Source organism: Vigna angularis, chromosome 4 (genome assembly GCF_016808095.1).
Source record: "Vigna angularis cultivar LongXiaoDou No.4 chromosome 4, ASM1680809v1, whole genome shotgun sequence".
Lineage (NCBI taxonomy): Eukaryota > Viridiplantae > Streptophyta > Magnoliopsida > Fabales > Fabaceae > Vigna > Vigna angularis.
The window spans coordinates 33763378-33786690 of NC_068973.1; the positions used below are offsets into that span (position 1 = coordinate 33763378).

Consider the following 23313-nt stretch of genomic DNA (forward strand, 5'->3'; position numbering starts at 1 on the left):
CATTCACATCACATAAACTCTTCATACATGACACTACACTGACTTTGACTGTCCGGACTTAGAATGATTGTTGAGCTATGGCGGGTCGTGCACTCGTGGTGGCTTCTACTGTTTTGCAAAGCCATTGCCAATGGGTTTCACCCTACCACACTCACGAGGTTAGTTTGTACCACGCCTTGGAGCATACTGGAAGCCCCCAAGACTAAGACCTCAGGCTACTCCTCACGACATGGATCAATTATCTCTATTTGAGAATGAAAGACCATTGGAGTTTCAGGATAACCCCCAAGACTGAGCTCATGCATTTATTCTAAACATACTTAAATCTCAACAAGAGAATTCACTTTGGATCACAACATAGGGCACCACCATGTAACTTCTCCATGAGGATCATGAAATTACGTCAATCAACCATACTTTGAAATCACATACTTTCACTTTATAACATAACTCATGACTACTACAAAACTATATACAATACTAAAAATAGCTAGTCTAAGCTGTCGCGTCATCTTCATCCAACACATGCTCTAGAGACACCCCATCTCCCTCTGCTCACACCCATAGGATGATCATTGTAAAAGAAAGAATACCAATACATACAAAACACAAACACACAATAGGATAAGCTAGTTTAAACAAGATTAATCATATATTAATTTACTAAGTTTCATACAATCATACATAATCATTAACATCACATAAACTCTTCATACATGAAACTACACTAACTTTGACTGTCCGGACTTAGAATGATTGCCGAGTTATGGTGGGTTGTGCACTCGTGGTGGCTTCTACTGTTTTGCAAAACCATTGCCAATGGGTTTCACCCTACCACACTCACGAGATTAGTCTGTACCACGCCTTGGAGCATACTGGAAGCCCCCAAGACTAAGACCTCAGGCTACTCCTCACGACATGGATTAATCCTCTCTATTTGAGAATGAAAGACCATCGGAGTTTCAGGATAACCCCCAAGACTGAGCTCCTGCATTTATTCTAAACATACTTGAATCTCAACAAGAGAATTCACTTTGGATCACAACATAGGGCACCACCATGTAACCTCTCCATGAGGATCATGGAATTACTTCCATCAATCATACTTTGAAATCACATACTTTCACTTTATAACATAACTCATGACAATAACCAATTATGTAATGTAATACAAACTTAAGCATTCTTCTTATTGCACTCAACAATTCATTTAAATCAACTTAAGACTAAAAGAAAAGAGTGAACTAAACATGGACCACTCGTATAGCGCACACATTTGTAGAGCGAATCCAGAGGTTTCTAGCATAGCGACCCAACTCACTGTGCGAATCTTCAGACAGAGACGCACCCCTCGTAACCATTCGCACAACGATTAAACTCGCTATGCGAATAAACTCCTAATTGTATCAAACCCCAAACCCCTCGCATAGCGCCCCAAATCGCTATGCGAGAGCCCCAGGCAGTGACTTGTACTCCCTAAACACTCGCAGAGCGCACCTATTCGTTGTTCGAATAAAATTTGCAGTAGTCCCAGACCCCAATCAGTCGCATAGCACCCTGACTCGCCATGTGGATCATCAAACAGAGAGCAACCCTCTCAAACCATTCACACAACGCGTCTATTCGTTGTGCGAATGCCTTGGCAGAGAGCATCTCGCCAGGGTGACTCGCTGTGCGAATCCATTCGCAGAACGAGTCTGCATAATCTGCAGAATGAAATTCTGCAACTCAACCACCAAATACCAATTCTATCTATTTTTTTCCAACTTCAAACACCCCTAGATTGTCTTATAAACCTAATTAGACTTGTCTAAGTGATTCTAAACCTTCATAACATCAATCTAAAGTGTTTATGGATCAATTCCTACTCCAGAACATCAAATTCATTAATTTAGGGACTCAAATCACAATCTACCACTTTGAACATGTTTTAGACCATTTTGATGACTCAAACAAGTCACATTTGACTTACTTAAACTGTCCCAACAGACCCAATGAGCTCTCAACTTCAATTTCTCATTTTCACTACCTCACTTCCTTTAAATTAACTATATATGAAATCAAAATAACTTACTTCAATTTACCAAGATACAACCCTATATTATATTTATCACCATTCAAACATACAATTACATATTTCCAATACTATAAACATCCAATAACAGAGCAATCATCACTTCATACAGTTCAAAATCTCAGTTCATCATTCCATACTCAAAACAATTAAATTACATCATATTAATTTACCCTAAAACATGATTTCAGCTCAAACAATTTCACAATCATATTCTCAACAAGATACACATTTAAATACAATTTAAAGATGTTTCTAGCTTTCCTTACCTCTGAGATAAACTGCTCAGCTCACATAATCACTCCAACAGGCAAGGAAACTCAACAGAAACCTACAACTCACCAATTGGTGATAGAGAACAACTCTTAAAGCTTGAATTGAACTAGGAACTTAAGATGAAAACTACAAGACACATGCAACAGAAGAATTTGCATGATCCCGACTCAAGAACATGTTGTGAAAAGGGGGAAACAGCTTACTAGCTAAAATTAAGAAATTGATCGGTCAATTGTGTAGCCATTTACACCGTGAACGTCTGTGCATCTCCTGATCGTCAATCAGACAGCTCAAATGAGAGAAATTCTAGAGAGATGTCAGAGAACTCTAAGGAATAGTGTTCTAGAGAGATAAATTGTATTTAGATAATGAACCGAGTTTTAGTAAGTTCTATTTATATTATAAAATTATTTTAAAATAAAATTGTTCGTCTCATTATTTTAATACACCGATCTACTCTAATACTTTATTTTTTAGGTTCTTACACTTAAGAGTAAAAATAAATTTCAATAATATTTTTAGAATTTAAAAAATTAAATATGATTGTTGATGATTTTTATTGTTATGATGTATGATACATCTTTCGTCAATTCATTTTTTGGTTTAAATTAAATAACATATTTTGGTTGGTATTCTTTTTATTTGTATAAATACCTTAGCAATAATGAGATGATCTACATTACATTTTCACAAAAACAAAAAAGTAAGAAAATACGAACACGTGTAATATTAGAAAAAAAAAGTAATAATAAACTATCGTGTAAAATTATTAGAAAAAAAGGAAATATAGCCGAAAGGGGAGAGTTTTCTAATTGAAAAAATACACTTCGAAAGTGAATCTAAAAGAACTGGTTTTATTCAAATATAAAGTGCGATTCATTTCTAAGTGAATTTGGACTAATTTATTTAAGTTTCAAAATAAAGTGTTCTTTAAAAAAATTAAAACAAATCATTGTTAGAAACAAAAGTTATTTATGTTTGGTTATAAATATAATTTTTTTTTTTATTAAACATCTTTCTTCATAATAGTTTTACATACGCTTATCAAACAGCTTAATCATTAATATATTTTACCAGTGTATGTAACGCTTAAAAACAATTAAATTTAACCTAACGTTTTTCCAATTTTCTTAAAAGTAATTTTATTTTCCAGAAAACAGCATTAATACAAAATTTTGATTTAGGCTCTCATTTTTTTTTAATTCTTACTGTAAAAAATATATATATATATATATATTTTTGGCAACCGCTGTCAAAGTAGATTTCTTAACTTTTTAACGGGCCATTTCTTTATTTACACAAGCAATTCTTTATTTCATTTAAATTTATTTTAATTCTTAATCAGGTCATATTTAAAAAATAATAAAAAGGTCATTTGTTTTCGTGATAATGTCAAGTTACTTAACTTGAATAACATGTAAGCAATTTCAAGAAAAATGTTCGAAGGTTAAAAAATAAAATACAAAGATACAAAATTATATGATTTAACAACGGCAGTCCTAAAAAAATAATTTCAATTTTTATTAATTACTTCTTCAGTTTCTAAATAGAAACATTAAATACTTTTATACATGAAATATATTAATATATTTAATACATTTTCATTAAATATACTATAAATTCTTAAAAGTATTAGCAAGATATAACGTACCCTTTAGTTGTAATATCTAATTAAATGGATTACAGTGAGTTATTTATTGCTTTAATTAGCACAATGGTTAAATGAAATATTTTCAATTCAGCAATTGTTAGCATATTATAAAAATAGATTCTACATTATTAAAAAAATAAATAAAAATATCATATTCCCACGGTGAATTTTGATTAATTTTTAACGAACACGATCTTTTAGTTTTCTTTTAGAATTAACATAGTTTAGAATGAGGTGACTAAAAATAAAAAATCCATTTTCTGGAGTAAAAATAAATACAGATTATTTTGAAAACATAAACAGTTCTAAAATAAGAAAAGTTAATAAAAAGCACATCATCAATTATATTCCACGTATAAAAAGCATTTGCTACAAATAAAAGTATGTATAATTTTATAAAAAAAAAAATAACTATTTAAAATATCAAGTGTCGGTTCATCTTCTTCCGACAAAAAAATAAAAAAATAAAAAATACAACGTGTAATTGCTTTTATAATAAATAAGTAATAAAGAATAAAGATCTATCAACAATAATAGGAGCACTTGATTCTCTACATCAAATTCCATGAACAACAATCTATGACACTGCTTCTTCTCATTTCTGATTAGGGTTGTTGTTTGAATTTCCTTTTATAACTCAACACAATCTCCATCAGTAAAAGTTAAATTTTGTTTCATCTATTTATTACGTGTTTAAAGAATCTCCATCACACCTAATGTTTTCTTCTTTTGCTCCATCCAAACACTGCCTTACAGATGTTGCTCTTTTCTTTCATCTTCCCCAAGTTGACTTTGCTAAATGTCAAACTTTTCTTTTTTTTATTTGCCCACACTTAGTTACATTTGGATTTTGTTTACTTTTTAGAACATACACTTCTTCCCATATTAGCCAGCAATTTTATCTTATCGTACTAATTAAATTATGTGTTTAATACTTTATAATTATAATAATATATCATCAATTTTATTTTATCGTACTATTAAATTACTATAATTTTTTCATTAATTGTTTCCTGATATAAATGATTTTACTTTTTCACTTTCTTTTTTAAGATTTACTTTGTAATAATTTAACACTAAAATGGGATAAAAAAAAGTATGTTCGATTCTATAAAAGTAAATCGAAACTTGTCTATTTTCTATGAACATATTTTTAAGAAAATATAATACTCTTTTAAAAAAAGTCTAACATCGTGGCAATTTACATCAAAATATAGTTTTGCATTAGAGCACGAATTTATTTTTCAAAAAAAAAAACATAGATAAGTTCAAGTTTGGATCTTTGTATAAATTTAATATATTTTTAAAAAATGAATATAATAGTTATAGCAATATGTTAGATTGACAATAGGTTGTCCTAAACAGTATAACTTATATATATATATATATATATATATATATATATATATATATATATATATATATATATATATATATATATATATATATAACAACTGTCTACTTTAAAAAAAATTACTATATCGGAATTGAAGTATTACCTCGATATGTTACACTAAATATTTTCCTGAATATAATCTAGTGTCACTTAAAATTAACTTTTAAATTTGATTGGGAGAAATACATGCAAAAATGTATTTAAGTTTAATCTTTAATGCTTCTTAAAATTATTTTCCAAAATTACTTACAATTTAAATAATACATCAAATTCAAAAGTGCTAAAATATTAACTATTGTACTTTTCAAAATGGGTTGAAGTTTAATCCATACCCGAAAATAGTTCCAAGAAAAACAAAGAGCATAAAAATATATATTAATAAAAAATACCATTATTTGTAATATTTTTTTAACATATTATGTTCTTCTCTGCTTATTGTTTTCAATTTCTTAAACAAGATTTGACGGACATAATTGAATTTCTCCCTCTGTTTACCGACATCCGTATTCAAATTTTCATAAAATGAATTCTTGTATAAAAATATTTATGGGCTATACAGCCCTACTTCTCTCCAGGCTATTGCTTCTTACACCCTCCTTTTGAATTTCTTCTTGCGCGTCCACGATTTCTTTCTGGACCTCCTTATGGGTGTGTAAAAAGTATAAATGTCCTTAATTTTTGTCATCTTCTCGCGGGTGTCTTCTTTTGGTCATACATTGTATATCTTTCATGTTTTTTCCTCTTAGAAGAAATCAAACTACATTATGGTGAGATTCCTTATGACCCTCAACAATGACTTCCGGAAGTAATTTGCAAGTTTATTAAATGTAAAAACTAACTTTTAAGTTGTGTAGTCTCAAAAACACTTCTAAATCACACAATCCAAAAACTTCTTCTTCTTTTTTTTATGAAAAAATTACTTTAAAATTGTGCAATTCAATTTTTTTTTCAAGAAGAAAAGTGACTTCTGAATTTGTTAATATGGAAGCTAGAAATGACTTTCAAATTTTTTCATTCGAAAGTACAAAATTGCTCCAAATTGTGTAATACAATATTTTTTATACCAAAAATCTAAAACTCATTTTTCCATAAATAAAAAAGAACAAAATGAAGACTTTCATATTTATAAGAGTGTAGAAGGAAAATAGGGGTGCAAAAAGAAATGACCCATTCTTTATTGCCAGCTTGTTCGGAAAGTGAAAGCCTCAATTGGAAATCCGAATATAAGGTGAGAAATCATTTTCTTTTATCTCTTAACAGTTCATATGTACGAAATTAATCAAGATAGCGTCGATCCCTTTGATATTAATTTTATGGTTATGCATTAGTTGGCATGTTATCTACGAATACATATGCTTTAAGAATTTGACTAGAATGCACTGTAAGCATATGTTATTGTTTTTTATTCTCGTTACATCATATCAAACATCAAAAGTACACCCTATCAAATTTCTTCCTTCATCTATCATTTTCAAAATTTATTTTTCTAAACACAATAAATACCTCCAGAAATTCTTTCCCGCAAAATAATCACTTTTCCCTGTCATAGAAAAAATTTTCCCATAACTTTTTGGTGGGGTGAAACAGAAATTTGATAGGGTGTAGAAAGCAATACCCAAAGTTTTAATAAGATAAAATTAACGAAAGCCCAAAGAGGTAGCACTGCTAAGAAGGTTGAAAATTCAAGAGTGTTCATTTAGCAGGAGTGTTTAGGTCCAGCAACGAAGCCCAATAGTTGAATTTAATTTAAATCATTACGTCCGGCACCCCACTATTGCTAATTATACCCTTACAATAAGATGAAAACATTCTTCACCACTGCATCCCACTGTCACTACTGTATTGTTGCTAAAAAGGAACAAGAAGAAAGAGAGAATATTTCACATGAAGAAGAGAAAATGTAAAAAAAAAAAAACCAGAAAACTCTTTTCATGACGCATTTCATGTGTTTGGAAAAGTTCTTTTCCAAGCACATTTCACGAGTTTAAGAAAGTTCTTTTCGGAACACTTTTCATATAGAGGTTCCCCAAAAACGTTTTGAAAGACATTATTATATGCATTCTGAAATATATTTTATGTATTTTGAAAATCTCATTCTGAAAATACTCTTCCGAAATTTTTTTTCGAAAATCTTGTGTCAGAAATTCTGGAAAATTTCCGAAATATGTATTCCGAAAAGTCACTTTTACGGAAGGTAAAATGGATATTTTGAAATCTTGAGGGTGTGCACGAAGAAATTATGGGAGTGCAAGAAGTAAAAGCCATTAATTTACAGGTAGAGGGTAATTTTCTTACGTTAGATATAATGATTTGATGGCATTATCTTATTGATGGAGCTGTATTGTTACGAGAGCAACGTGTTGAAAAAATGAGTTGGAGGTTGATGAAAGTAAATAAAAGTTGGCTTATTTAATTGGTTTTTATAGATTTAATTAATGTTATCTTGGTCTTGAATGTTGTCTTAGCTTCTAAGATAGAAGTTGAAGAAGTTGATACGCAGGTGATGAGAATGTTAATGTATGCTTCCGTATTACTCAATGCCAAGATCAGAAGAATTAATGCATTACGCATAAATAAACCACACCATGACTTGGTCCAAATTCAAGTCAAAACGCTTTACTTGAAAGACAAAAAGATGGACACAATCTTTTACTTTTTCTCTCTTTTCTTAGCTCTCAATTATCTTATTGCAATTGAGCCATGGCTACCATATACTCAGCTTCCGTATCCCAAATTTATAGCTCACAAGACTTCTTAAACAATACGAGTACATATTCTTTTCTAGGGCAACTTAGGCCTTTCAAATTCACTCCAAAAAATCTCACTTTTCTCTTTGCGTTTTTAAAAAACCAATGAACATTAATTCATATAAATTGTACCTTAGAATTGAAATGAATAATAATAATAATATAATTGCCTTTGCACTTTGCAAACCCCACTCACAAACTAAAAGGAAAAAGAAGGAGCTATGTTAGTATATGATGATTACTTTCTTTGTGCTTTTTTGTGTTGAATGAATTAGTTTTAGTATCTATGCATAACATTGATTGGTGTTTATAGCTTCTTGGATTTCCTTTTCTGCAGAAATCGCTTTTCGTTTTGGCGCACTAATTCTTAATCAGTTATTAATTCAAAGAATTAATTATGTTGATTTTTTAATAGTGGGCCATGCACCCAGCAAGACATATGGTCAAAACACGACCACAAATGAAAACTGGTCAAATGCAACAAAAAACTGATAAAATCTCAAACAATCACTACTACATTGGGTAGGCGGTGGCAATTAATTGCCAATTTGACATATTCTTGTTGCTTTACTTTCACTTCAACTAACACAAAACTATATGGTCAAACCAATCATGAATTACAAAAGAAAAAAAAAAAAGAAAGAAAAACAAACTGATACCGATCAAAGTTGATATCACATTCACAAACGAAACTTTATTATACATAAAACTTAAAATATTTTATTACTAATTTCTTCAACTGTATGACGTTACATTGCTATACATTCATTTAAAATCGTGAATACGTATTCAATAAAAACTGCTTATTTAATTAATTTGCATGTCAATAAAAAAAGTCTGATGGCAGAAATATAAAGAGCTTAATCTAAATTTTGTTATTTTATTACTCTTTTATTCTTTTTCAGAGTATCTAAGGCAGATTTATTGAAGAGACATATATCACTTTCTCATTTAAACCTGCACACTTTAATTAATTCTAGAGTATCCACGTGTTTCTTCATAAAGTCTGCATCTTCATCCATATCCTAATAAATAAGCTATGTCCTTATTCTCCATAATTTGGCATTTGTTTTAAGACATTCAAATTTTACGTTGTTTTCATAAAATGAATGCATAATTCTCATTAAAAAAAAAACTAGAATTAATTACCAGTTGTCTCTCTCATTTCACAGAAAAGAAGAAAACCTAGTTGTCCATGGCCTAAAGCAATAAAGCCTAAAGTCCAGTTTTGCCAGCATGACATTTTTGTTTCTGCTTATTGTACCAATGCACGCATTCACTCTCAAACTTACATTCTCTTATCCTATTCCTATAGCTTTCCTATACGAAACATTGTTTCATTTGATGGATATTGCAGAAGCCATGAAAATAGTCAAACTGTACCGTACCAATGCCACGCCATGCATGTAAAGTAGACCTATGTGTGCAAGAACAAAATAAAATCAAGCACACCCTTTTATTTTCTAAACCATGTGTCTTGAGTTTTCACCTTTCTTCAAAATTCAGTTTGGATACATTTTACTGTTGTCTGATGCAAAAGAAGCCACATATATATAGATTCGACAAATACTAGTGATATTATTATTATTATTATTATTATTAAACGGTTTAATGTTGATGGCAATTAATTCCTTTTTGTTGATTAAGACAATGTTGTGGGGCAAGTGAGTGAAATTGATGTGAGTTATAGCATGCAGAAAATGGGCCAGTATGAGTTAAGAGAAGGTAGTGCTGAATATCACAGGATTGGCATCTTTGAAATGGTACTTTCAACTTAACCTATTCTATTATCTATACTATTATCTATTCTATTGACTATTGTAGTATTAGCAGCGTGCTCTCTGTTCTTCTTTTTCGTCCTTCACTCCAATTATTCATTCTTCGTCTTCATCTTCTTCATGCATGCTCACAACCATTCTCAAATTATATACTTTTTAAGTGTAGAATGTTGTTGCATGAGCAAGCAAGATGGTTTTTTTGTAGATATGATTATGAAGAAAATGAGATTGTGAATGTGAGAAAATGTTATTGAGTAAGGTATTTTGAGTGGATTTGAGTTGAAAATGGAGAATATAGATAAGAATGATTGGTGGTGGTGAAGGTGTTGCAGGTAGACAAGACACCTCACTCCCACCTAGGAAATAGGAAATGAAATAACAATGTGATGGGTGGAAAAAATGGAAGATGCATGAATGTATATGTAATGAGCCGTGCAATTCGTCCTCCAAAATCATTGGTTGTAAACAAAGACTTTGCCTTCCTAGGTTTTTCCTCTGTTTCGCGTTAATATATAGGCTAGGCCATGTCACTCCCACTTCTCCTTCGTAAAATAATACTTTCACACCTTTTTTTTTAATAATAATAAAAAATAAAAGTATACTAAAAGTCCAATTCACATAATAAAATAATTGATGGTACTTTTTAATTTTTTTTTTAAAGATAATAAGATTATAGATTTTCTTTATATTATTTAAGTTTTTTTTATTCCATACATACTAACATGTTTTTTGTGTTTGTATATGTAAAAATATTTTTCAAAAACTGAAGACTCTCCCATCTATCATGCATGTACCTTTTAACCCATTATCAACGAAGAAAGATACTCAAATTAGGAACTTGATTTTTTGTACGACTTAATAACGGAGCTTATATTTATTAATATGAAAATAGGCAATTAATCAAGTTTGATTCAAAGTACATGTTGAAACATATTTCTTTCATTTTTACTTTATATTTTACACATTTCTATAAGGATGAAAAGATATTAAATGTGTTTGATAATACCACCAAATTAATTACCTACTCAGTTGACTAAAAGATACTTAAAATATTTCATTTAGGAGCTTATAACTTATACGATAAAAGTTAGTTTGATAATAACTAATGGTAAACCATTTTTTATTAATGAACTATGAATAGATAGAAATTTGTTGGTAAAGAGATTATTGCCAAAGTTTATTGATAGATAAAAATTTATCAGTGGTCCAAATCCTTTGGTAAAATATGTTATATGATTTCCTTCTTTTATCTCTTCTCACTAATAAAAAAAAAAGTTATTAAATCGTTATATACGTTTCGGTTTCGTAAAAATCGAAGTATATCAAAACACGATGGCATTTTCGTATTTATTAAGAAGTTATATGTCTCGGTTCAAGGGGACCCGAGGCGTAAGAGGTATATTGTCTCGGTTAAATAAACAACCGAAACATATAACCCTGTCTTTTCTGACAAGTGAGACTGCCATTTTCAAAAATAGTTTACTACCTCGATTTTCTAATAACTCGAGGCATAAAAATGCCTTACTACCTCGTTTGCTAATCACCCGAGGCATAAAAGCATCCAGACCTACCAAAAAAATCTTATGACGCGACCAATGTTTTTCTTCCTCCTTGAGCGAACAGGCATCGTCTTCCTCCACGAGCTTTCTTCTTCCTCCACAACACAAATAGTATTTTTTTTCATCCTCTTCCTCTTCTCTGTTCGACACCGCGTTGGATCCACGTTACGCAAGGGAGCGAGATTTCTTTTCTCCTTCTTCGTCTTGATTCTTTTCTCACAGAGAGACCCAACTTTGGGGCAACACCAGGGGTCTTACGCAAGCCAAATAGGGTTTTCTCTTTCGTGTTGCCGAGAGGGAGGCTTCGTTCCTCTTCTCGGGAACAAGGCTTGGGAAACGGCGTGGCTGCCGGAGGACTTAACACCGAAGACGCGAGCTCCATGGGAAAGCGGCGTCAACTTCCCTTCCTCATCTTCCTCCCCCGCAATGGCGGTTGACGCCGTGGCCGAGGCCGACGAGGAGACGAAAGCGTTCGTGACGGAGATGAACGAGAATTGGAACGAGCGGCGAAGAGGATCGAAGGAGAAGGAGAAGAGGAAAGAAAATGGCACGCTTTACAGCGTGGAGAATATGAAGAAGGATTATCGTTGAAGAAGCAGAGGTTGCACGCTGGACTGTGGTTGAAGGAGATTGAGAAACTCGAGGAGGCAAAATTGGTCGATTCTGACATTGCTGCTGGCGATGACATTCAGAGATTGATTGATAGTTGCTCCGAGTATACCTTTCGTTCTCTTACCCCCTTTTAAATTGGATTATGGTTCTCTGATTTCGATTGTCTTTTTTGTTTGATTGATTCTTTGGTTTTTTGTTCTTATAGTGATTTAGAGTTTGATTTCGTCTTGAAGGTTGATTTTTTGGGTTTCTGATTCATTGCAGGACGGAGCGGTGGATGTTGTGAGTTGCAGTGAAAATATTATTTGATGTTTGCTATTCTACAGTCCAGTCCAGTGGTTAAGTGACTAATAATAGATGGTTCTGCAGATTTTGGTTTGAATCCCAAAGCTAGTGATTCTTTCTCTCTCTTATTGTCCCTTTATTACTATCAAGGGAATTATTTCGGCGAATGAGTTCTTATCTACCCTGAGTTTTGCCATGATTCCCCTTTCTCAAGTGCTCACTTTTTTCGCTTCATGGTCCAAATATTTATTCTTATTTGTTTCGTGGTTTTTGTACTTTCTTTTCCCATTACCTGTTTTCCCATTGTTGATGGACTTTGTGCTTGTTTGCAGAGGCTGCTCAAGATGGTTGACGATTTGAGTTTTAAAGACTTTGTGACCCTCATATACATTTAGTGCCAAAGCTAATGCACAACATAAAATAGAGCGTACGTTTTAATTACATGGAGAGGGGTGAAGGAGGGGGCGAGGTCGGATGGATCAGTTTTGTGAATGTTCTGTTTGCGTGTAGTCATCATTCGATTTGGGCGGTTTTGCTTTGAGCTTTCAATATCACAGCTGAACATGTAGCGAAAAAGAAAAAATCACTCTATTGCCTCGGTTGGATTTGAACCAAGGCATAAGCACGCACCCCTCTACTGCCTCGATTGGATTTGAACTGAGGCATAAGCACACATCTTTTTGCCTCGGTTCAGAACCGAGGCAAAAGGCTTACCTTTTTTTACCTCGTTTGTATATGCCTCGGTTGCGGAACCGCTGCGTATAAGCGAAAAATAACCGTTGTCGTTTTCTCTTACTGTACTAGTGTCTTTTTCCTCTTGTTTGTTTTTTTTCTTGTAAATGTCATCAATTGATCGTTGCACCACCACTAGTTCATGTCATTTTTCATTAGGTCACCACTTTCACTATCATTGACAAACGCATATCATCAAAGTCATCGAAGCGCGTCATCGGCGAGTCTTTGCATTAGTCATCACCCTCTACGTCATTCACCAACTTGTCCAACCACCACCTCTCTCTTTCTTCCTCCCACTAAGTTACCAACGAACTAAAATCGTCAACAACTATGATGATAAGATATTGAAGAATTTTTTTGACAAATTTAACAAAATAGTTCTTTTGACAAAATTATTTGTCGATAAATTTAAATTTGTCAAAAAATTTGAGTTTACCAACAGAAACTATCGATAATATTGTCAAAAATAAACAAAATTCTTATAGTGTCGGTGAGTCTTTTATACAATTATTTTTTATATTTTAATTTATTTTTTGTTTTCAATTTCTTTTATCATTTTTTTAAAATTTTTATAGAGAGAATTAATTATTGTACTATTTTTATTATTAACTACTTTTTTATTTTTTTAGATAATTTAAATTAAAGAGAAATTATAATTATAAATTAAAATAATTATATGGTTATATATGAAAATTACATACAATATAGATGTAAAAAAGAACCTTAATGTAATATTTTAAATAAAAAATAATTATTAAAATAAATAAGAATTATTAAAATAAATAAGAATTAAATTTAATCAGTACTCATTAGATGAAAATAGTTTAAATAAAATTAATTATTTAAATAGAAAGAAGTACATAAATTTTGAAAAACCAATAAATATATTATTTTTTTAATAAAACCTCAATTTTTAAATTTTTATTATTATAATTACATAGTAGTATATTTTTTTATAGAAAACAAACGTTCTATTATATAATAAAATGTATATAATTATTTTCTTTTATATTATTATATATTTTACTAAATAGTTTATCAACTACTTTCATTAAACAATTCTAAACAAATTAAACTAGTTTATCAACTAAATTTTTTTAATAAAAGAGTTTATCTAAACTAACTCATTAACTAACCACTCATTTATTACTTGTTAATTAACATGGCGGTTAGTTCTACCCAATTAAATTATTCATACATTTTTTGAGTGTATGTAAAAACATGTCTTGTTTAATCAAACCAGTCTCCGTTATGTTTTTTTTTTCTTGAAGTGTGTGACACCCGAGCACTAACAAGGGCGGAGAGTGATCGTCGGTGCAAGAGGCATGAAGTGGAAGGAAGGAGCGGCTCCTGACAGACTTCGAGTGGAAGAGACACATGGATGAATCGAACATACACCGGAATGAGAGGGATCTAGAGACTGTATAGGTATGAGACTATACAGTTGAAGGATAGCTTAAAAGGATTGATTTGGCTACTTATATCACCAAATGCATTTGCTTTTCAGTAGCCTAATATATTATTTCATAATTAAAACGTATTTCCTTTTTTCTCTCTTTTAGAAATGAAAATAACAAATTCTAACATTTTAGTTAAGTGAGTAAATAAGTGATATATAATAGATTTAAATATCTTTTAATATAATAATTTTAATTAAAAATTATTATTTGATTAATCATATCATTTATCATAATTTTAAATATAAGAAAATGAGTTGAAAATTTCATAAATAATACCATTAGATTAGAATATATAAACAAAGGTGCAAATATCACTTCCTAATTTAAATTGAAGAAATTATATTTTATATTTATTAAAAATGTCGCCTAACATATTATTTATCTACCAAACCTAATAATACAGGAAATAATATTTAAAAAACTTGAAACCTTAATTAGGTTGATTAAATATAAAGTAAAAATATATATTATAGGTAATGATTGGGAATTTGCTACACGATCTAAAAAAGTTATCCGTTTTATTGAATATTGTTTAAAAAATATTTATAAATAATTTAAAATTTGTGGATATTTGTGAATATTTACAAATATTTTAAAAAATATTTTATAAATTTTTAAAATAAAATTAACAAAAGTATAAAATACAATTAAAATAAATATAATATTCACACCAAAATCGTTTATAAATTTAAAATATTTATTATTTGCAAATAATAAATATTTATGAATATTAATTATATATCGTGAATTTTATTATAAGAATATTTTTGTGATTCCTGTTAAGAATAACTAATATCACATCTTTTATTTTATACCTATCTAACTCTAATAAAAAACATTTTTCTTTTAAAATATAAAATAAATTGAGATGAATAAAGTAAAAAAATAAAAATATTAGTTCTTTTATTAGATATAGAAAAATTTAAATATATTTATAATTTTCTGATGTATTAGATAAATATAATCCAATTTATCTAAATTAAGTTTTGTTACGATTATTTTGAAAGAAAATTTAAAATTAATTTAATATTTATTAAAATTAATGTATAAGGTATGAGTGAAAGTTCAGTCCCAAATGGGTAATTTTAAAGTTATTTATAAATTAGTCCTAACTTATGAAAAAGTTAAAGTTTTAAGTTATATCTATGCAAAGTGTCTTAAAAGAAGTTGTCCATTAATTTTCTTATAAGATTAAATGCAGAAGGTTTTTGTAAGTTGAAGAAGGGAGAGATAAGAAAGAAATTAGGAAGCCATTGAGAATAATAAGAAAAGTTTAAAAGGCTTGTTATGGTAAAATGCAAAAGGCATAGATGGAAAGTATGGAAAATGGCCAGTCATTGATTGTTCGGTATGAATAAAGGGTGTTGTGATGAGACATTTGAAGGAATGCTGAATATATTCTTATTGCCAGATTAAGCCAACTATTTCGTTCATAAACACACACATTCTCATTTTCAATAATTCTTCATTATTTTCTTCCTACTTTTTCCTATTCATTGTTTAATTCTTTACGTTTATTCAACCAACACAGTCCCATTATACGCATATATGGGGACGGCATCTTCATATGCCTATTTTAAATCAAAAGTGACAAACATATAATTATGCAATTTGCTCAATTATTCTCATTCAAAAGTGACAAACATAGTTTCGTTTTTTAAACAAATTCCCTCAATTAACACTACAACCTAATTATTTAAGCTGAAAGTGCACATCATGTGTTTTTATCTTACAGTATACATAATTTAAACTTTTAATGGTATTTGAACAACAAAATTCGATCATTGGTGATAAAATTGAATATTGCTACCAATGTTTGAAATGTGAAATATTGAAATAAAATAAGATAATTAAGCTTTGAGAAGAAAAAAGAAGAAGAAGAAGAAGAGAGGTTTAAGAATTAATTCAACTACAGGTTTGAAAAAAAAATGGTTATGATGAAAAAGTAAAAGTTTGAAGGAAATTCCGATTTAAAAGTGAAAAAAGTAAAAAAAGTGTAGAGAGGAAATAGGAATTAAGATGATAAGGAAGAGCAATAAGTGATGAAAAGTATATGCGTATTAAGAAATAGGTGACAATAAGGTTTTTGTGTGAGACATGTGTTTGTCTTTAAGGAATTTGCGTGTCTGAATCAGAGACAAAATTATTCTAAATAATTATTTGTAGATAACCTAACTAACAATTAACTATAAGATTTTGACATGTGTACAATTGTATTTATAGTAACTCTTGTCTAATAAGATGCTAACTATAGCTGGATTAAATATACATCTTCAACTGTCTTTTGCCATTAAAGACCATAAATGTCTACCTTCTTTATTCTTCAAACAATACCTTCCATAACTTCAACCTTTTTTCCACTTTACCACCTTTTTTAATAACTTTTTATGTTTTTAAGCAATTAATCTATCTTCTATATTCTTTCAAAACTGTCGTAATCAAACACAACCAAATTTATAAGGGAGATGGTAAAGCCAATAATAAATATAATTTCATAACTTTTTATGATTTTAAAAATACTTTTTTATAAGCTTTTAACCTTTAAAGTATGCGTATAAATTTCAAATCAAATATATCATACAAATAGTTTCATTAATACAAAAACATTTTATTAATATCAACCTTGTGTTTAGAATGAAAAATAACAAAATTTCAGGTTAAGTTTATTTTTTAAAATTAAAATAATATTGTATTAAGTATTTTCAGTAATGAACTGTTAATCCCTTTTTTTGTGGGATTTGATTTTTTTTATTATTATTGATTTTTTCTTTGAAAATTGAATAGTTTATTTTAATTGATTGCAATTAGTTCATGGATTTTTCGGTTCAAACTGATTCTGAAAAGATTCTTTCTCCACACTACTTTGGGAGACTGGTTTGTCTTGCTTTGAATTTTCTTTAACTTGAAATTTCACTTAAAGGTTTGTACTTTGGAGAGAAGGATTTTCAAAAACTTAACTTGAACGTTGTTATAGTCGTCGATCTTCTATAACTTTTTATCGGGAAACCCAATAAATTATAGAAGAAATATTCCTTTATAAAAGAAAAATCATTGATAACATTCTAAAATCGTTGTTCTTTTGAATGGATTTGAGGGAGTGGATTTGAGAGAATTTGAAGATAATTTTTTTTGTCATTTATTTGAGTGAATTTGGAGGTAAATGAGAGTGAATTTAGAAATAAAATTTGTGAGAATTAATATAGAATTGTATTGACGTGACAAATTAAAAAAATTAATTTTCAAATTCACTCTCAATTACCTCCAAATTTACTGAAATAAACGACAAAAAAATTTATCTTCAAATCCTCTCAAATTCCCTCAAATCCACTCCCTCAAATCCATTCAAAGAACAAGGCCTAAAGGTAATTGAAGGGAAATGCAATATTAATAAAATCTTATGAATTACTTTTAATATAAAATTTTTAAATATTAAATTTATGAGTGTCTTTTTTTTATCAAGTACTCAATTTTTTATTTTAATCTAATATAAATTTTAGATTCTTAATATATATATATATATATATATATATATATATATATATATATATAATATTACATGTGATAAAAATAGATCCTAATTAAAGTCACGTGACTAAGGCAATAATTAATACAAATCTAATTCAAAGTAATAAACTTTCCAACAATACTCATAATTGCATTTTCTGTCACATTGCAGACATATCTGATTGTGAGGAAGCAAAGGTATACCTGTGTACATAAAATCAATCGAAATTCAATACGTGCTTGCATAAAAATGTTACGTTTTTTTTTATATGTATGGGTTGAAAGTCACATTAAAAATATAATCAATTTAAAGTAAATATATGAATATAAATTTCATTTTAAAAATTAATTTTATAAAATTAAATTAGATCTAAAATTCATTTCTCAATTTAGTATTAATGTTATAAATTATAATTTCTTTTTATAGAATATATTATTTTATTTACTGTCAGACTATTATTAAATTATCTATTAATGTTTGACTTTATTTCTAATTGGTATAAGTCTATTAATAATTTTAAAATAAGAGTTTCAAATACTCAGTTTTAAATTTTAAATGTGTTTTTATGTTTGTATGTCATTGTTTGTAATAAGGCCTCAATGAGAAGGAATAGGTGTGTGTGAGGCTGTGTTACTTGATGGATAGGGATCAAAAGAAATCCGTAACCCCACGGATATATGTAAATAAATTTTGTATTTAATAGAAGATGTGAATATTATTATATTTTTAACGGTTATCATACTATCAATATTTCCGAATATTATATATACATATACAATATTTTAATCTTGACTTAAAGTTTAACAATAATATTTTTATATTGATAGTTAGTAATCTTTATGTAGATAATTTTCTTTTAGTAGTCAAGGTAAAGTTGTGGGTAAGAAAAGTATTAATCAAATAATTATTTACAATATTTATCTTTTTTTGAAAAGGATCTCTTTTTTTGCATAACTTAAAATGCTTTACAATAAAAGTATTTTTCCATCAATGTTAGTCAATGTTTTATTTGTCAATGTTAGTAGTGTATTTTGACCCATGTCCTATATATTTTTTTCAACTTATATTAATTGATGTTATTCTTAGCTAATGATAATCAGAATGTTTTTTTAACCCGCATCAATTAGATTTATTTTTTCACAGGGTTATTCTTCGATTAATCTTTAGATTTTCTAGTCAATGCTAAGACCAATGTTAAGAGCTATTTTTTATTTACATTATCATAATTAGTTTTGTTTTTATCGTAGATTATTATTATTTTTCGCTTAATATTAATTACGGTTTTCTTGTCCAACAATGATTTATCAACGACCAACTTGTTATAGTTTTTTTCTTCAACTTTTATTTGAGAAAATTTTTTGCCGACATTAACTAAGATTTTTTTTTGTCAATATCAATTGGAAGAATTTTTCAGCTACATCAACAATCTACAAAAAAGAAAGCCCTAACCAAGGACGCTATAAAAATAACTTCAATCAACGTCAGTATAAATAATTATGGTCAACATCAACTTAAAACAATCTGAATCCACAATAACTGAAAAAAAATTATGAATGTTAATTAAAAAAATCTTTGTGAAATTCGACATTGAAAAATAACATCCACAAATATTAAAAGGTTATCAACATTTTAAAACATTTTTTTTTATAAATTTAGGAATTAAAGTTGTTTAATTATATATATATATATATATATATATATATATATATATATATATATATATATATATATATATACCTATAGACATAAAATTTGAGTTTTAGTTTTTCTTTTTTTAAGTTAAGAAGCATGTGTATATATATATATATATATATATATATATATATATATAAAAGTTTTTAGATATTGTTTAAAAGGGATACTCAAGTAAAAGATAAATTCATTCAAGCATGAGAAGAGATAGCTGCTAACTGTTATTAAATTTACATAAATAAATGATACTTTCATGCATGGATGTTTTATATTTATTTGATTTTTTTAATTTTTAATTTTTTTAAGTACATTAAAGTTTATTTTTTTGTGATTATTTTACTTTTATAATATGTATGAAATAAATGTAAATGTGTCACTCTAACATTATTTTTAAATTTATGTGGATCTAGACGTGTTACACTGTAAATGGGAGAATTTTTAGGGTGGAATAGCTGAAGAAAAGCCTAAAATCATGCAAAAGAAAGAAAAAAGAAGAAGAAAATTTTTTAGAGGTTAAAAATCTGCAGATTTATCTTCGCTTTATCCCTTACAGGTTTGTACAATATTTATTTGTTCGGAAGAGTGAGAATGTGCGAACCCCACCACAGAGTAGAAATATTATTTACCTTTTGTACAGCAAAAGAAGGAAGCAGAAGCAATAGTACAAAGATAAAATATAGTAGTAGTGTGGGTTTATGTTCATTTTCTCTTCCCCATCGACCCCACTCTCATCTACCAATATACTCACCAACACACTTTCTTATTACGTCCCAATAAACTATATATATGTTTTTTATCTTCAAAAAAATATGCTGTTATTATCTTTTATCAGGAAAACAACTTAAAACACCATCGTAATAATCTATCAGGGCGTTAAAAACATATATCATAGCATGCAAGCATGCACACATATCATACATGCTGTATACATATAACCTATGTTATTGTGTGTGATGAAAGATGAAAGATGAAAGATGAAAGGGAAAAAAGTGGCAATACGGAAAAAAAGGTGGGCATGGAAACAGCTTTCACTAATGCAGATATATGATGGCAATACCAACTTGCACCAAATCCTTGTAAGTGGAAATCTTGTATGCAGGTTTCGTTAATTTAACCCTTTTAAAGTTCTGCACTTTATTCTCAAGTCCCATTACATATATGTGTGTGTATATATATATATATATATATATATATATATATATATATATATATATATATATATATATATATATATATCACTGTAGAAAGTAGGAAACAATACACGTTTTTGACTAGGAAATTAGTGGTCTGTTAAGTTTTGATTTGCAGCAGGGTGCATCTGATAAGATAGTGCACGGTTGCAAATAGTCAAAATAAGGGGAATTGATTACCCTCTGAGGCCACACTTTTTCAAAAGCTTTACCATTTTTGTACGCCTTTCCGAGGAATATGTATAATATCAATAACGAATAGGAATAAAGGTTTATGTTTGGATGGAAAACACAGAAGATATATAAAAAGTTGCAGAATGTGAGGTAAAATAAAAGAAAGGGCTTTGGAAAGAGGTGGCATATATCCACACAATCTGTGTTGGAAACTAAAAATGTTGGATAGCCATGATGAAATGTTGGAAATGTTGATGCTGTACCACCCATTATAAAGACAATTCTTTGCCACAAGTGTATAAATATGAAGTAATACTAGGATAGATAGATATATAGATAGGGATGGAGATATTGTTTATATATATAAACAAGTTGAAAAGTAGAAGATAAGGTGGTCTGAAGCACTGGGTCGGGAGGAAAAGAAGGCCAACACGACAAACATGGCCTTGGCGTTCCACTCTAAACTGCAAAATATGAGATGGGCCCTGTACCACATCTCTTCTCTTACAACACAAGCACTCATAGTTGTGAATGAATGAAGAAAATGCAGCATGTAGAAAAATAAGAAAAAGGTTGTTTTTTTTTTTTTTTATTGAATTTGAATGTTGTGTGTTGTGTTGATTGTAGTGGTCTGGTTTGGTTAGAGAAAAACAAATAAGGTGGTGGGGAAGTGGCAATGCAGAGGCACTGTTCCAATATTTTTGTCATCTGAGAAGTAGACAGAGGCAATAATAGCTGGATTTTGTTTCTGCAGTTCCAAACAGGGCCCCTCCAATACCCTTCTCCGGTAGATACTTCTCTCCTACCAATTATTGTTATCATTCTTTTACTGTTTTCTCTCAGTAGATACCTCTCTCCATTTGCGTGTGCCCTTCTTGTCTCTGTCTCCTTGTCTTCAACCTCATTCTTGCTTTTTTTTATCGTACACTTGAGACCATTAACCATGTAAAATAAAACACACACACACTCACTCACCCCAAACCATTACCTAACCTGTTTTCATTATAGCTCTCACCCCCACCAGCCACTCTGCCCTTCTGCACTTCTGCTTCTTTGCCACTCAAAAACTTCATTAATCCTTTATTAAATCAAATCCATCACTTCCTCCATTCTCAATCTCTGCTGCTTTGACTAAGGTATTTCCATTTCTTATTTTTATACTCTTCTCAACCTTAGAATTCTCTATTATATTCTGATAAAGAAGCTTTTGAATGTTTTACTCTCAAAACACGCTTTTAAAGGAGGAACTATTTCACATATCTTTTGTTTCAACGTACTTCTGGAAGAGTGCAAGAAGTTCAAATTGGAAAAATTTGAAAGTCTTAAATTTTTTTTTCTCAGTTCATCAGGATACATAAATTTGTATTGGAATTACAAGAACACTTGTGTAAACTTAAACCAGACAACATGAGACTTCATTTACATCCCTGACGACAATATTAAATAAATCTCCAATACAAATTTCATTAAGGAGTATGCAGCATCAAAAAGGAAGTTACTAATACTCTATGGAAGCAACAACAGAAAACATAATGAATTACAAATCTGTTAGTAGATTTTAAAAATAACAATATTTTTGAAACAGAAAGAAAATGCTATAGCCATGGATAGAGAGAGTGTTAAAAGGAGTTAAATATGATTTTCCACTTACCAATATAAACTGAGAAAAAGTAAAAAGTAAGCTGGTTTAAGTTTATGTTTATGCATCAAAGATTTGAAGTTGTTAAAGACGTATATACATTAAAAAAGTTGAACGGATGATTTGAATTTGTTATTTGAATTTTGTTTTTGTTGTCTTTTCGCGTCATTGTCTGTGTCTATTTGTTTCCTTGCTCATCCTTTCTTTATTTGTCGTACAGACACTATGGAAAAGAGCAATTAAGTAAGAAGCATATATTTCTACGCATTTTTCATTGCCACTGTCACAACTCGTCCACCACTAATCATTCTGCCATATGTGCATCGTGCATTGAAAAACATTACAGAAACATATCATTTCGTAAATGTAATGTTTCTTGCATACAGACATGTGTCATTCAATCATATACAGTGGTCCTAATAAAAGTTAACGAGAGGGGAGAGCAAATTGTTCAACACACACAACACGTTAGGGTGTTTGAGGAGAAGAAGCAGCGAAAACTTAAATAATAATAGTAATGATAATACACACACTCATGGG

General features: G+C 29.5%; 1 long non-coding RNA gene across 2 annotated transcripts; it reads left to right on the forward strand.

Annotated features, from left to right (window-relative positions):
• Positions 1 to 11367: 11367 nt before the first annotated feature.
• Positions 11368 to 13173, forward strand: LOC108331003 (uncharacterized). 2 transcript variants are annotated; one of them, XR_008248211.1, is made up of 3 exons: positions 11380 to 12196; positions 12358 to 12614; positions 12711 to 13173. It is a non-coding gene; the product is annotated as an uncharacterized LOC108331003 (long non-coding RNA). The 2 variants fall into 2 exon arrangements; XR_001832339.2 differs by having other exon boundaries at positions 11368 to 12196; positions 12358 to 13173.
• The last annotated feature ends 10140 nt before the right edge of the window (positions 13174 to 23313 follow it).